The sequence below is a fragment of the Xiphophorus hellerii genome, chromosome 19, assembly GCF_003331165.1.
Source record: "Xiphophorus hellerii strain 12219 chromosome 19, Xiphophorus_hellerii-4.1, whole genome shotgun sequence".
NCBI lineage: Eukaryota > Metazoa > Chordata > Actinopteri > Cyprinodontiformes > Poeciliidae > Xiphophorus > Xiphophorus hellerii.
Window position 1 is genome coordinate 7,818,849 of NC_045690.1, and position 11,815 is coordinate 7,830,663.

Genomic DNA, 11,815 nt, shown 5'->3' on the forward strand with positions numbered 1-11,815 from the left:
AGAGAGAAAGAGATGCTTGGGTCTTCGCTATGGGATGACAAATGTGCCAGACATAAAAGACCATAGAGCAAAGAAATCCACAGGGAGCCTCTGTACCTGTACACAACCACATCTGCACACAGTAGCAGCAGCAGACAACAGAGGCTTCAGGTGATAAACACACCAACACATGCATACAGACTGTGCAGGACTACATTTGCACTCACAAAATCAAATTTCTCCATTTGAAATTTACACTTATACTCCTTTCTATGCTTGTAAGTATCTAATTCTGGAGCATCCAAAGCAGTTTCTTTAGTGCTTTTATTTGGAAAAAAAGTTACTTTTCTGAAGAAGGCAGAATGGCTGCAACTTCTATTAACTTTTTATGTGATTATCTTGAGATTCCAGGTTAACTGATAAGTAATTTCAACATAACTAAAAAGGTTATCTCTTTTATACAGAAAAAATAACTAAACATAAAAAACAAAATTTACTTCCCAATGATCAGGAGATGATCAGTGCTAAGACGATGGTTCTTGTGTCCCTTCGGTTTAATCACAATCTTGGCCCCCCAATGTTTTGATCAATGATAAATATTCCTTGATGTGACATTTTCAGTTTGAATCCATGCTTGCACAAGCATAAAATGCAAACCCAGGCCAGAATTTTAACCCAGGATGTTTTTGTTGAAAACCAACAGCAGTAAGAAATCCACTAATGTTCAACCCTAACCTTATACATCTAAAATATTTTATTTTCAAGAACCTAGAAATAGATTTTGTTTGTATTTGATGAGTTTTTTCCCCCTTTAAATCTTGACCAGGTTGAAAAATCTACAAATTATCTACAGCTCAGAGTCAATTAAAGTTTTTTGTTTGTTTTGTTGTGTTTGGTTCAGTGTTTTTACAGGGTCCATTTCAAATAAAAGGATGCAAAAAGTTTCCATCATTTATCTTCACCAGTGTGGCAAGGGCTTTTGAAACTGCAGCGCATCCAGCAGGTGAGCGTCCATCTATCCATTAGCTACACCCACTTACCCTGAAGAGGGTCGAGGGTTACAGCCTGTTCCTGCTGACACTGTGTGAGAGGCGGACAGCACCCTGGACACATTTCTGGTCCCTCACAGGACTAACATGCATTCAGTCAGCCATGTACACTCACATCTAATTTAGAAGTTTGAGACTGTGGGGGAGAAATAAACCCACACAGGTGCATTAAAAGGGCCATAATTTGTTTTAAGCAATCCATTGAACCACTGTGTTGTCTGCAGACAAGAAGTATTCAACAACTCTATTTTTCATGATACAAATGCTTGCAAAAACAGTGTGTTTTCTAGAAGAAAACAAGTGTTTCTGTTCCTCAAGGGTTGGAAAGCTCATCAAAAGGATGCAGTGTTGGTGGTTTGATTTAAACAAAGTTTCACAGAAGAAGGTTTAATTCTTTGTCTTGGCCTGCTGAATGTGGCAAAGACAAGATTGAGACATAACTGACTTTGCATTAAATCACAATGAAATGGTTTCTCAGTATCTGTTAAGACACAGCATACTATAAATATGCATAAATCCTGATGTGAGAACCCCAGCACATTGTGGGAAATGCACTGCTTTCTGTATCTATGTATATATTATATATACATAAGACAAATCAAAAAAATTTTAGTTTTTTTTTTTTTTTTTTTTGTTTTGTTTGTTTTTTGTTGTTTTGATCCATAGCTGAGAAAAAGGGGCAGATATTATAAGATTATTTTCTTCTTTCTGCTACCTTTCATTTCATTTTTTTAAATTATTATTTTTTTTTTCTTTGTATTAAAAATTTTTTTATTTGTATTGAATGAAATGAATAAAGAAAATAATAATAATAAAAAAAAATAATAATAATATTGACTTTTGTATGTATTTAACCCTTCAATATGCCAGACAAACCTGGTTATCTGGTAATACCAAATATTTTATATCCATGTGAAAAAATGCTGCAGCATGAGTGCTGCAGATCTCACATATCAAATATTTCAAGGTTGAAAGTATGTTTTTCTTTAAAAATCTAAAAGAATTTATTAAAAATATTTTCATTTCTGCATCTTTTTTAACTAGTCTGATAAAGATTACAGGTAGGATTCCCAGAAAACAAAGCTCTTTTACTTTCCCATCTTTTTTGTCACTGGGAGGCCTTAAAAACACGTGGACAAGTTTAGAAACACTCTTAAGCCTCGGAGTACTACGCATAAAACTAAACAAAATGTGCTTCTCAAAGTGGCTTACAAATGAGACCTTGCCATCGAAGGTGGCTACCTCAGCTTCCATACCAAGTACTTTTGGGGTAAGTGCCTTGCCCAAGGACACTTGGACATGTGATGTGAAATGAGATTAAATATCAAGACTCAGGAATATCAGAAAACACAGTCAAGCACCTGAATTCCAGCTGCACAAACACTTTACCTTCAAAGTCGGCCTTATTTTAAGGTCCATAACTATTTTCACAACATCTGGGCCCACAAGAACACACCCACATACATTTTCTGATGTGAAAATATGCAGTTACACATGCAATCACAATGGCAGTTGCAAATACACACACAGGCACAGCCACATGCTTATGTTAATTTGAAATCATCAACACGAGAACAAAGGCATGGCAAGAGGGCATACATAAACATTACATGTCCGCAGATTATGCAGACACATGCACACATATAAGCTCTGATAAACACTCAAACACACACATCCACCCCATTTGCCTCATTCACAGAGGTAAGACCACGCATCATTTCACCCTCTCACTCTCTTTCTCTCTCAAGTCCCCAAATCCATGGCATATGACCTTCTGTGAGACAGATAAAGAATGTGCTTATCAGTCATGCAAATGAGGCTGAATTCATTTTCCACAACAGATGGCCCCATAGATAATGATGATGGAGGAGAGAAAATTAAATGTCTCTCGCTCGGTGACCATGGCAACCGCGCCTCTGCGGCGTAATATCAATAATAAGTGTGCCGCATAATAAGGTTGTCAGTCCTGTGAATCAAAACCTCCCATGATGGGACAGACCGAGAGGAGTGGGGAGTGTCTTGAAAAGTTTGGCTGACACTCTACAGAGGTCTGGTCAAGTCAGATCATTTCAACTTTTTCTCTCTTTCAAATATATCCGCCTCTTTTTATGCTAATAGTTCTGGCAAAGCTTTATTTGTTGCGTATTATTTCACTGTTACTGCTACTGTTATGATTGCTATACTGGGAATGAGCATGCACAGAAAACAGCTAAATATTCCAAGGACCCTTTAATTTTTTCAGTTGTTTAACTGAAATACTGCATCAGCAGGAAGTCTTCAAACCCCCAAATCCCAAAACACTGGGGACCTGCATGCTAGAGGAAACCATGAAAGGACTGATTGCAATCATGATTGTAAGAATCTGGCAATATGCAAATGGGAACCAGGAGAATATACAGGATTGCAATAACAAATTAAATTTGGGTGTGCAAATTACAAACTGAGAACAGGAGAAAAAATAAAAAACAGGGCTTGTGGAGGTGGGAAGTTCATAGAATTGGCACTGGAGCTTGTTGAGGGGTTGGAACTGTTTCATTGTGGAGTTCCTCTGATTTGTTGGCTCATTTGGACCATGGGAATTTTTTTTTGGGGGGGGGGCCCTATCTATGGAAGGGGTCAGTCTCTCAGCCAGGGTTTATGGGCTCCAGCCCAGAATTAAGGGGGGGCACCTCTTGGGACCAGGGGCCGATTGCTCCCCTGGGGTATAGCTTGTGTATGGTGTCCATTTTTGTTTGTGTTTACATTGAGGGTGTGTGTGTGTGAGTGTAAGTGTTTATGGGGATGAGGTTAGTAACATGTGATTCTGTCTGTGTGTGCTTGTTTATCTATCAGGCTGGGTCTTGGGCTGCCCCCTTTCCATCTTGGGTCTCCTATCATATGTGGGGTCTATTTTCCCCTGTCGCATTTCTTGCCAGTAGTGGCTGATGCCTCTGCCTGCCGGTGTGTTTATTGGTTCTCAGTAACCAGGGCTGGCTGCTCTGGTATTTACCAGCTCACTCCTGGTGACTCCTTCACAAGGACTTTGCATTGACTTCCATTCACTTTTTCATATGATTCACATGTGCATACTCTAAAAATAGGGTTAAAGTCTACAGCTAGGTTTTATGTAAGTCTTCAGAGTAAGGTCAATTTTTTTATTTACGTACTTAGCAGTAGATTATACCTATTCTTAGAAAGTGTATTTATCCACAAATTAGATGTTTTTAGATATCTTCACCCCCAAATGCTCACAAGAAAAAAATCATAACAGAAAAAGAAAAACACAAAAGCCAAGACAGACACAACAAGCATCAGAAGGTCTTTTACTTTTGCATTGCAAAAGTCTGAAAATTTATTTGAGGAATATTGGTAAAATCTAATTATTTTACACCTACTTGTGAATATTACCTAGGAAAGGATTTTTAGTTGTGGGTATGCAAATTAGAAATTATTTGACTGCTTATATATGAGTAATACCATTTCAAGAAACACTCTCAGTATGTGATCGGGACAAATTGTTACCAGGGCTAAGTTACTGCTGAAGTTTTACTTTCCCAAAAAAATTGAGAAAAAGTGCATGAATTGATGCATTTTGTACACTAACATTATAAATCTTAATAGCAAACACTGAGAAAAATGTAAAAGTCTTAGAGATAAAGTGGACAAGTCAGCTTATTAAATGCTGTTTTTAAACTCTATCCTCCTCACTGCTGCCAAATCAACTTTGTGTTTGTTTGATAGCACCAATGCATTACCTATGTCACTTTGTACATGTATTTCAGACAGATGCTTCTCCAATATACCCAAATGGTCTAATGTCCTGGGTTTGAGGTTATAGATTACAAAGCAACAAAACAATCTTAGTTCAGGACCATATTTGATTTGTTAAAATATGCTAATTTTCAACAGTGAGAGCTCCAGTGTTTTTGCTTAACCGTTAGTCTAATTACAGAGCTGATTTATTTTCCCCATTATTTCATCTCAAGTCCCAGCATTGCCAATCCTGATAAAAACAGTGATTATTACACAAGCATGAACATGAATGGAAATTTGAGCTTACACTACACCAGTCTAACTAGCCTAATCAAGAATTGTTAAAAAAAAATAGTGATAAACAGTAGGTTGATTTTTGCTCTGCATGAAATTGCATTAGTTGGCTCTCTTGTCCAGCAATTTCACTTTACTGGTCAGCTATTTATGCTAACTTTGTAGTTTCACTTAAACTTGGATGCATGGTACACAAACATGGAACAATTACTTCAACAACTAGCCTTTCACATTCACATTCACATTACAGACACACAACAAACAGAACATTTTATAACAGCAACAAAAAAAATTGTTTTTCTTGTCCAGAAGGTATAAGTGTGGTTTATAATCTTTCAGCAGTTGACCATCAAACAACTCTTGGGAAGGGAGTTGCCATTTTGAGCACTTGGTCTCAATATATTTGCAAAAGGTGCATTTAGTGTCATTGGTAATCATTGATGACAATGGTCTTTTTCGCTGCTTTCACAATAGGTCCCAAAACATACTCACCATTTTCTCATCTAGACAAAAGTATATCGGCCTTCATATGGTTTCAGAAACATTGCTAGACATTCAAGACTTAAACACAACAGTCTCTTTTGTCCCCATGCTGTATTCATACTTGAAGCTGTAAAGAATCCATTCTGTTATCCAGTGGATAAACATTGTCACAGCAATGGTAAAAGTTGTTTGCTTTGGCTGCAAACTGTGTACTGCTTACAACCTTTAGACATAGACATACATTTTTTATACTGTTTGCACTAAATTCATGTTGGAGTAGTCACACAAAGAACCAATTACAATGTAGATTGAATAAACATGAAAATCAGTTAACCTTTTTTTTTTGTCTTTCAGAATAAAAGGTAAAGAATAGGAACCAATGTGACCCTGCAACGATAAGGGGTGTAGGTTATCCTGCAATAGTCAGCCCCGCCCACTCCTCACTACTCCCCAGGGCTGCCTACTGACCAGTTCTCCGTCTAACAGGTCCGGAAAATCTCTGAGTCCTGGGTATTACCCTAAGAGTACTCTATAAGAGATAATCTATTTAAACTGGTGGCGAAAGTGGTTCGTCTAGCTCTAACTACCTCCAATCCAGAAGTTATGACCCTTTACAGTTAAGAAACAATCAGCTGAGTAGCCCTCGCAGCTGCATAATTCCAATAACCACTTCTGTTAACGGTAGCCCACTTTCTAAATCATAACTTGCACTTGGAATCGGCTAGATTATGTTTAGTGACTTAGATGTAAGTCCCAGGGTCATTATCTACTCTCACCAAAGGAAATTATGAAGCCTCCTATTTACTGGAATCATGTACATTAGTTTTACCTTGATTAAAAGAACTGGACAAAGATTAAATGACTCTATTAATTCCAATGTCCACCAACCTCATCAGAATTTTGTAGTATAAATTTATTAAGCAAGCTTAAGCAGGGATATGCGACATACAAATCAATTATCAATCGTATATGGATCAAAAACAGTGTAATAAAATTTACATGTACAATCATACCACTCTGTCTCCTTTCCCTAGGAGTTAAGTCGCAAGTTCTGAAATAGAATTTCAATGAGCAGATTCAACTCATACCCAGAAGATGGTGGATCTTTTGGCAACAGGAATTTCTTGCATCCTTGGTTGAGGTCTTTGCCTGGTGTGGAAAAAACCCTCCTCAGAAAGGAAGCAAAGCAGAAAGGGTCTGAATCCTTTTGCAAAACCCAGTTCTTTATCCCTGAGGGACCTTTGTCCTTCCTCCAAGTCTTGTTGCAGAGTTTGAAAAGGCTGGGTTGAGACGAGACCAGCGGTCGAATAAAGAACCAGAGATGGGGCGATGGAACCCAGTCCGTTCTTAGCGGTGTGAAGTCCGAGCTTCCCCGTGGTACTGAAGTGCGGTCCGTAGCTTAATCTGCTCCTATGTGAGTTGTTTCTCCTTCTGCGCCGCCGGACTGGGAACAGCTGGTTCCTCTTTTCAGCCCCTTTTTATGCCTCTCCTCACCATGTGTGTGTATGGGAAGGTTTGGCCTACGTGACTTCCTTCACGGCCGCTGTGTCTCATGAAAAAGTCCCCCCCCATTTCTCAACCCGCTTGCTGACCACAGTGGAATTTCCCGTCCTTCTCCTTTCTTCCTGTGCTCCTTGGCCATCTGTTCAGAACTGCTTGCGACATTTCCTGTTTTCAGGGCTGTACTGCACATTCGTCTTCGCTATATTCTATAACTCACTTTATCTATTAAAACTCAGTAAACACATTCAACTTGTTGTTAAATTGATTTCAGATGATTATAACTTCATATTCATTGACAATAAATCACATCTTTTCCTTGTTGTTAATCATTAACATAATCATTACATATTTAAATCATTACAGATCATTAATCAGAGATGCTTTGCAGAAAGTTATTGAGTGATTACTTATATTCATGTTATTCAGACTTATTCAACTTAATTAACTTTTAATCAAACTACAGGATTACTTTATTTCTTCCAAGCCATTATGCATCTTTTTCTGCGTGTGCCTGGAAAGATCTCATACCCTTATGCCAGTTTTCTTGACACCCCCTCCATGAGATCGGACGGTGCTGCGCAGAAAACACAGAGTCCAAAGTCAAAAGAGATCAAGTCCATCACCACAAGTGGCAGTGAGGATGTCCCGCTCATAGCAGGTAACCGGAGACGATGAAGGTGTCCAGGAATCCACAACCTCATACTCCGACAGATTGGATGGCGGAGAAAGCCAGTGTTCTGCACCCAAATCGTTGTCAAGGGTAGTGTCACCTGAGACGGAAAGGGCGGAACGCTCCAGCGGAGGCTGCAGAGGCGAAGGCAAGTCCATGCCGAAGTCTGGCAGCGAGGACGGGTTGTTGCAGTAGCCTTCCAATTCAGCCAGCAGATTCTGGAAATCCATATCACTTGGTGATGGAGATGAAGGGGAAAGGATGTCGTCAGTCTGGCATGCTTGGGGAGATGAACTGAGGTTCTCAGTTTGGGTACCTCTCTCGTTAGTCGCACTGCTGGTTTGGCATCCGACGTCGATAAACAAATCTGGAGACCCGGGACGTGTAGGCGGAAGGTAGTCGCCCACCGCCACAAGTCGGCCGTCCAACAGATGTAAAGTTGGGAGGCATTGCCGAGTAATTTGGTGTTCCCATAACTTATGAATCACGGGCAGCCGTAGTCCCGTGTATAACGGAGATGTTGTGAAGTCGTCGTCGTCTAGGCCAAACGCAGAGGTCCAGACGATTTTGTGCACCCGTTCAAGGGATCTAGAGGTGGAATCCGCTATGTAGGGCAAATCCTCCAGCCCTGTGGCGCAGAGGATTGCCGTTACATTGGTAAAGTTGGCGTTCACGCATTTGTGACACCAGCGGGAAGACGATGCAACCCAAATGAATCCATAAGATTCTGCAGTTATTCCACACCCCACACAGCAGGTTGATGCCTGAGGAGAAACAGTAACCCAGGTAACTTCATGATCAGTGGTTATTGATTAACTACATGTACTTACAACGACGAAAATGCAAAAGCGAAAGCTGAGAGAGTAGGCTGGTTTAAGCCCGTGTGCCGGCTTGTTTTGCGAGCCAAGGTGAATTAATCACAGGAGCCGGAATGTCATGATCCGGAGCGGGTTCACCTCGATCATAGACATGAGCTGAATCATGGAATATTGCCGCGTAGGTCATCAGCCATACAACAATGGCTAGGTCCGAGGTCTCACGGAGCCAGTAGAGGACCACCAGGATCCCCCAAACCGTTGCCCAAAGAGCCAGAATTATCCATTTCTGCATCCAAATTCGCCTTCCCCGACCCTTGATAGACAAGGCCTGGCGCGCTAAATAGATGAGGATAGATACTGCGAATAGCCCTTCTAGAATAGCTGTGAGGATCTTAAATGGGGCGGCTCGGGTAGCTTGTGTGCCCCCAATGACCAATTCCAGTATCAGGGCTATGGTGTCGGTGATGAGCCATAGGCAAACCACAACGCCCCTGCGCCAATTAATGCGGGTACGGCCCATCAAGTAACAAGCAAAAAGGGATGAAGCCAACCCCCACTTGTGGAGGACGACGGGACGGAGGATCAGCTTGGCATATCCTTGTAGCGCGACAAAGATCCTCATAGGGTGTTCCCTAGGCCAAGGACCGGTGTGGCAGAAGACTACCCAGGCCAGGGTAATCCCTAAATGCTCAAGGGTACTCACTTGAGTTGGTGCAAAAAGTGAGTTAGGATTCGACGGGTTGGTTGAAGAGTTAGTCGAGGAGTTGGTGTCGGTGTCCATGATGTCCGATGATGGTTGCTCTGGATCAGGTCTTCTCGGCAGCTGCGGTGAAGGTGGAATGGCTCGCAGGCACACGGCAGCTCTCTCTTATGCAGAAGTAGGCTCCTCCTTCGGGGGAAGGGGCTGGTAGTTCCTCTTTTTACAACGACACAGTGCTTTTAGCCACGCCTCCAGGACGATTTTACCGATGATCAACGCCACAGCGACGCCCAGGAGGCCCAAGAGGTATGGCCACAGCAGACTCAAAGCACTCATCAACCATTGTTCAACAATGTTGAGGCCCTCTTCCACCACATGAGCAACTTCTTCCGCAACCTCAGAAATAGCGGCCACCAATGTTGCCCCCATAGTCTCGTACCAGTAACAATCATGTTGATCAGGGCCTTCGCCACATTTTTGCCAATTCTCTGTAGTGGTTGAGCAGGTGAGATTGGAGTACAAAAGGTTAGGGCCTACCCAGTCAAACCCTGAATCTATGTTGCCATCACACAGACTTTTACGGAAAGCATGTCCTTCTGCGATGGCTATAAGGGAGTCAGGGATGAACGGAACAGGAAGACCAAGTATACTCTTGCGCTTCTGGAGATGATATCCTAGAATTGCATCGGTGCAGGTTCCTCCGCTCACTATCGCCCTTCGCCATGTTCCATTGAACTTTCGCCAAGTAACCTCAGAAGAGTGAGTGTCATACTCGTCTGCATAGTGGTCTTTGCAGTGACTTTCCCAACCTCGGAGCTCTGCGCAGGGTCGTCTGGCCAATCCTATTACACATTCAAGGATATTTCTGGTGTTGTTTTTACAAGTCATGCGCCAAGGTCTAGGGCTGACGTAACTGGCCGGTCTCCAAAAAATCCCAGGCCAAATCATGCGTTCCTTAGAGTAGACCGTAGCGATGTATTGGTACTGTACCCAATAGTTTGTTGATTCTGTAAGGCATGGTGTTACCCAGGCTTCAACCTCATGTTGTTGGAGTCCCCACCACTCGTAGTCCCATTTTCGATAGTAATCCTCGTACCAGGCTCGTAGGGCCCATTTGGCCGTAGGAGCTTTATCAGGATCCGGGCAGTTATACCTCCAGGTAGAGTGCAAAGCGTTGCCAACCTGCCAGAGGTCGCACCGTGGTGATGAGAGGGTTTTCTTCCAGCAGGTATCATTTAGGCTCTCAAAAATTCTGTGTGCAACACACTTGTCAATTTTTGCAAAGTCCGTTTTAGGAACGGTGAGAAGGTCATCAGGAGTCGGAAGGCGCTGCGTACGCAAGTTGGCAATGTATAGATCCGTTAATCCAGTGTGAGAACGAACTGTCCCCTCTGGGAAGTCTCCCATAAAGAACGTTTGGTCTTTGGCTATGTATGTCCACGGGAACGTGTTGTTCAGCCAGGGTTCAATTTCTGTACGGTGTGGACGTGTAGAGTGCCAAAAATCAGCCCAGTACTCTTCTATGGCTGATACTATGTAATTCTGTCCTACACATTTCACAAACTTGTTCCAGAGGCAAGGATTTAACCAAAGAAAGTGGTGTTTGTAACAGTGCTGTTGCTCGGCCTGATACATAAACTGTCTAGGTCCTTGTCTGATCAGGAAAGCCGTCATGTTAGTCAAATTGGCTGGTGTAGGCGAAATCGTTGCATTGACTGGAAGAGTGCCTCGGGAGGCATTTCGGAAGGTCCAGTTCCCCGGCGGTACAGTTGGGATGGTGTCATCCACCCTGCAATTCAGGTGATAATCTCCCCAAAACTCCTCTCGGGGAAGCCAGGCTCGACAGCCTGAGGACCTGTGTGGGGCTGGGTATACTACTTCGGTATCCCAGTACCCTTGATTTGGCAACAGTAGCAGCGACCTACAGGCCATGTTGCAATGCCATTCTGGCATACCTCGGTCCGGGTGAATCCAGTTGCATCTGACGGTCCGTCGTTCTTTGTTTTGCAGAACCCGTATCCAGCAGAGCACTCCGGTGTCGAGGAAGTCATAGTTGTAGATCTCCCAGGTGCGATTCAGAAGGTCGTCCAGAGTGGAGTCGTTCAATCCGAAAGCTCGGCGTTCCACGTACTTTTTACCGTTGTCTTTGGCGAACAGTCCGGTTCGATCCTGGACAGAAGTTTCGTTGTCCCATGGTACAAAAATAGCCGTGGTGTTTGTGTTCCAACAATTGAAGTTGGCGTACTTGGAATGTCCGTAGGTGACTCTTGTATGCGTGAGATACCACGGTCCAACTCCGATGAAGTAGAAGATAGTAGCAAGAACAGCAGCAGCAAACAGCAGGGCAAGGAGCGTTAGCAGCCCTTTCAGGCATAGGGATTTTCCGGTTATCGTAGTCGTTTTCCGTAGCAAAGGTTCGTTAGAGGTTTCCGAGTCGTCGTCAGTGTCAGTAGAGCTGTCCGATTCCGATGTAACATCCAGCAACTCCGGGTCTGTAGGCCGGCGCTTCATGCCGATAGCATCCATCTTGGCCAGATTAGTGCTTCTCTGGGGTCTGATGTATCAGGCTTTGCGCAGACTTTCCTCA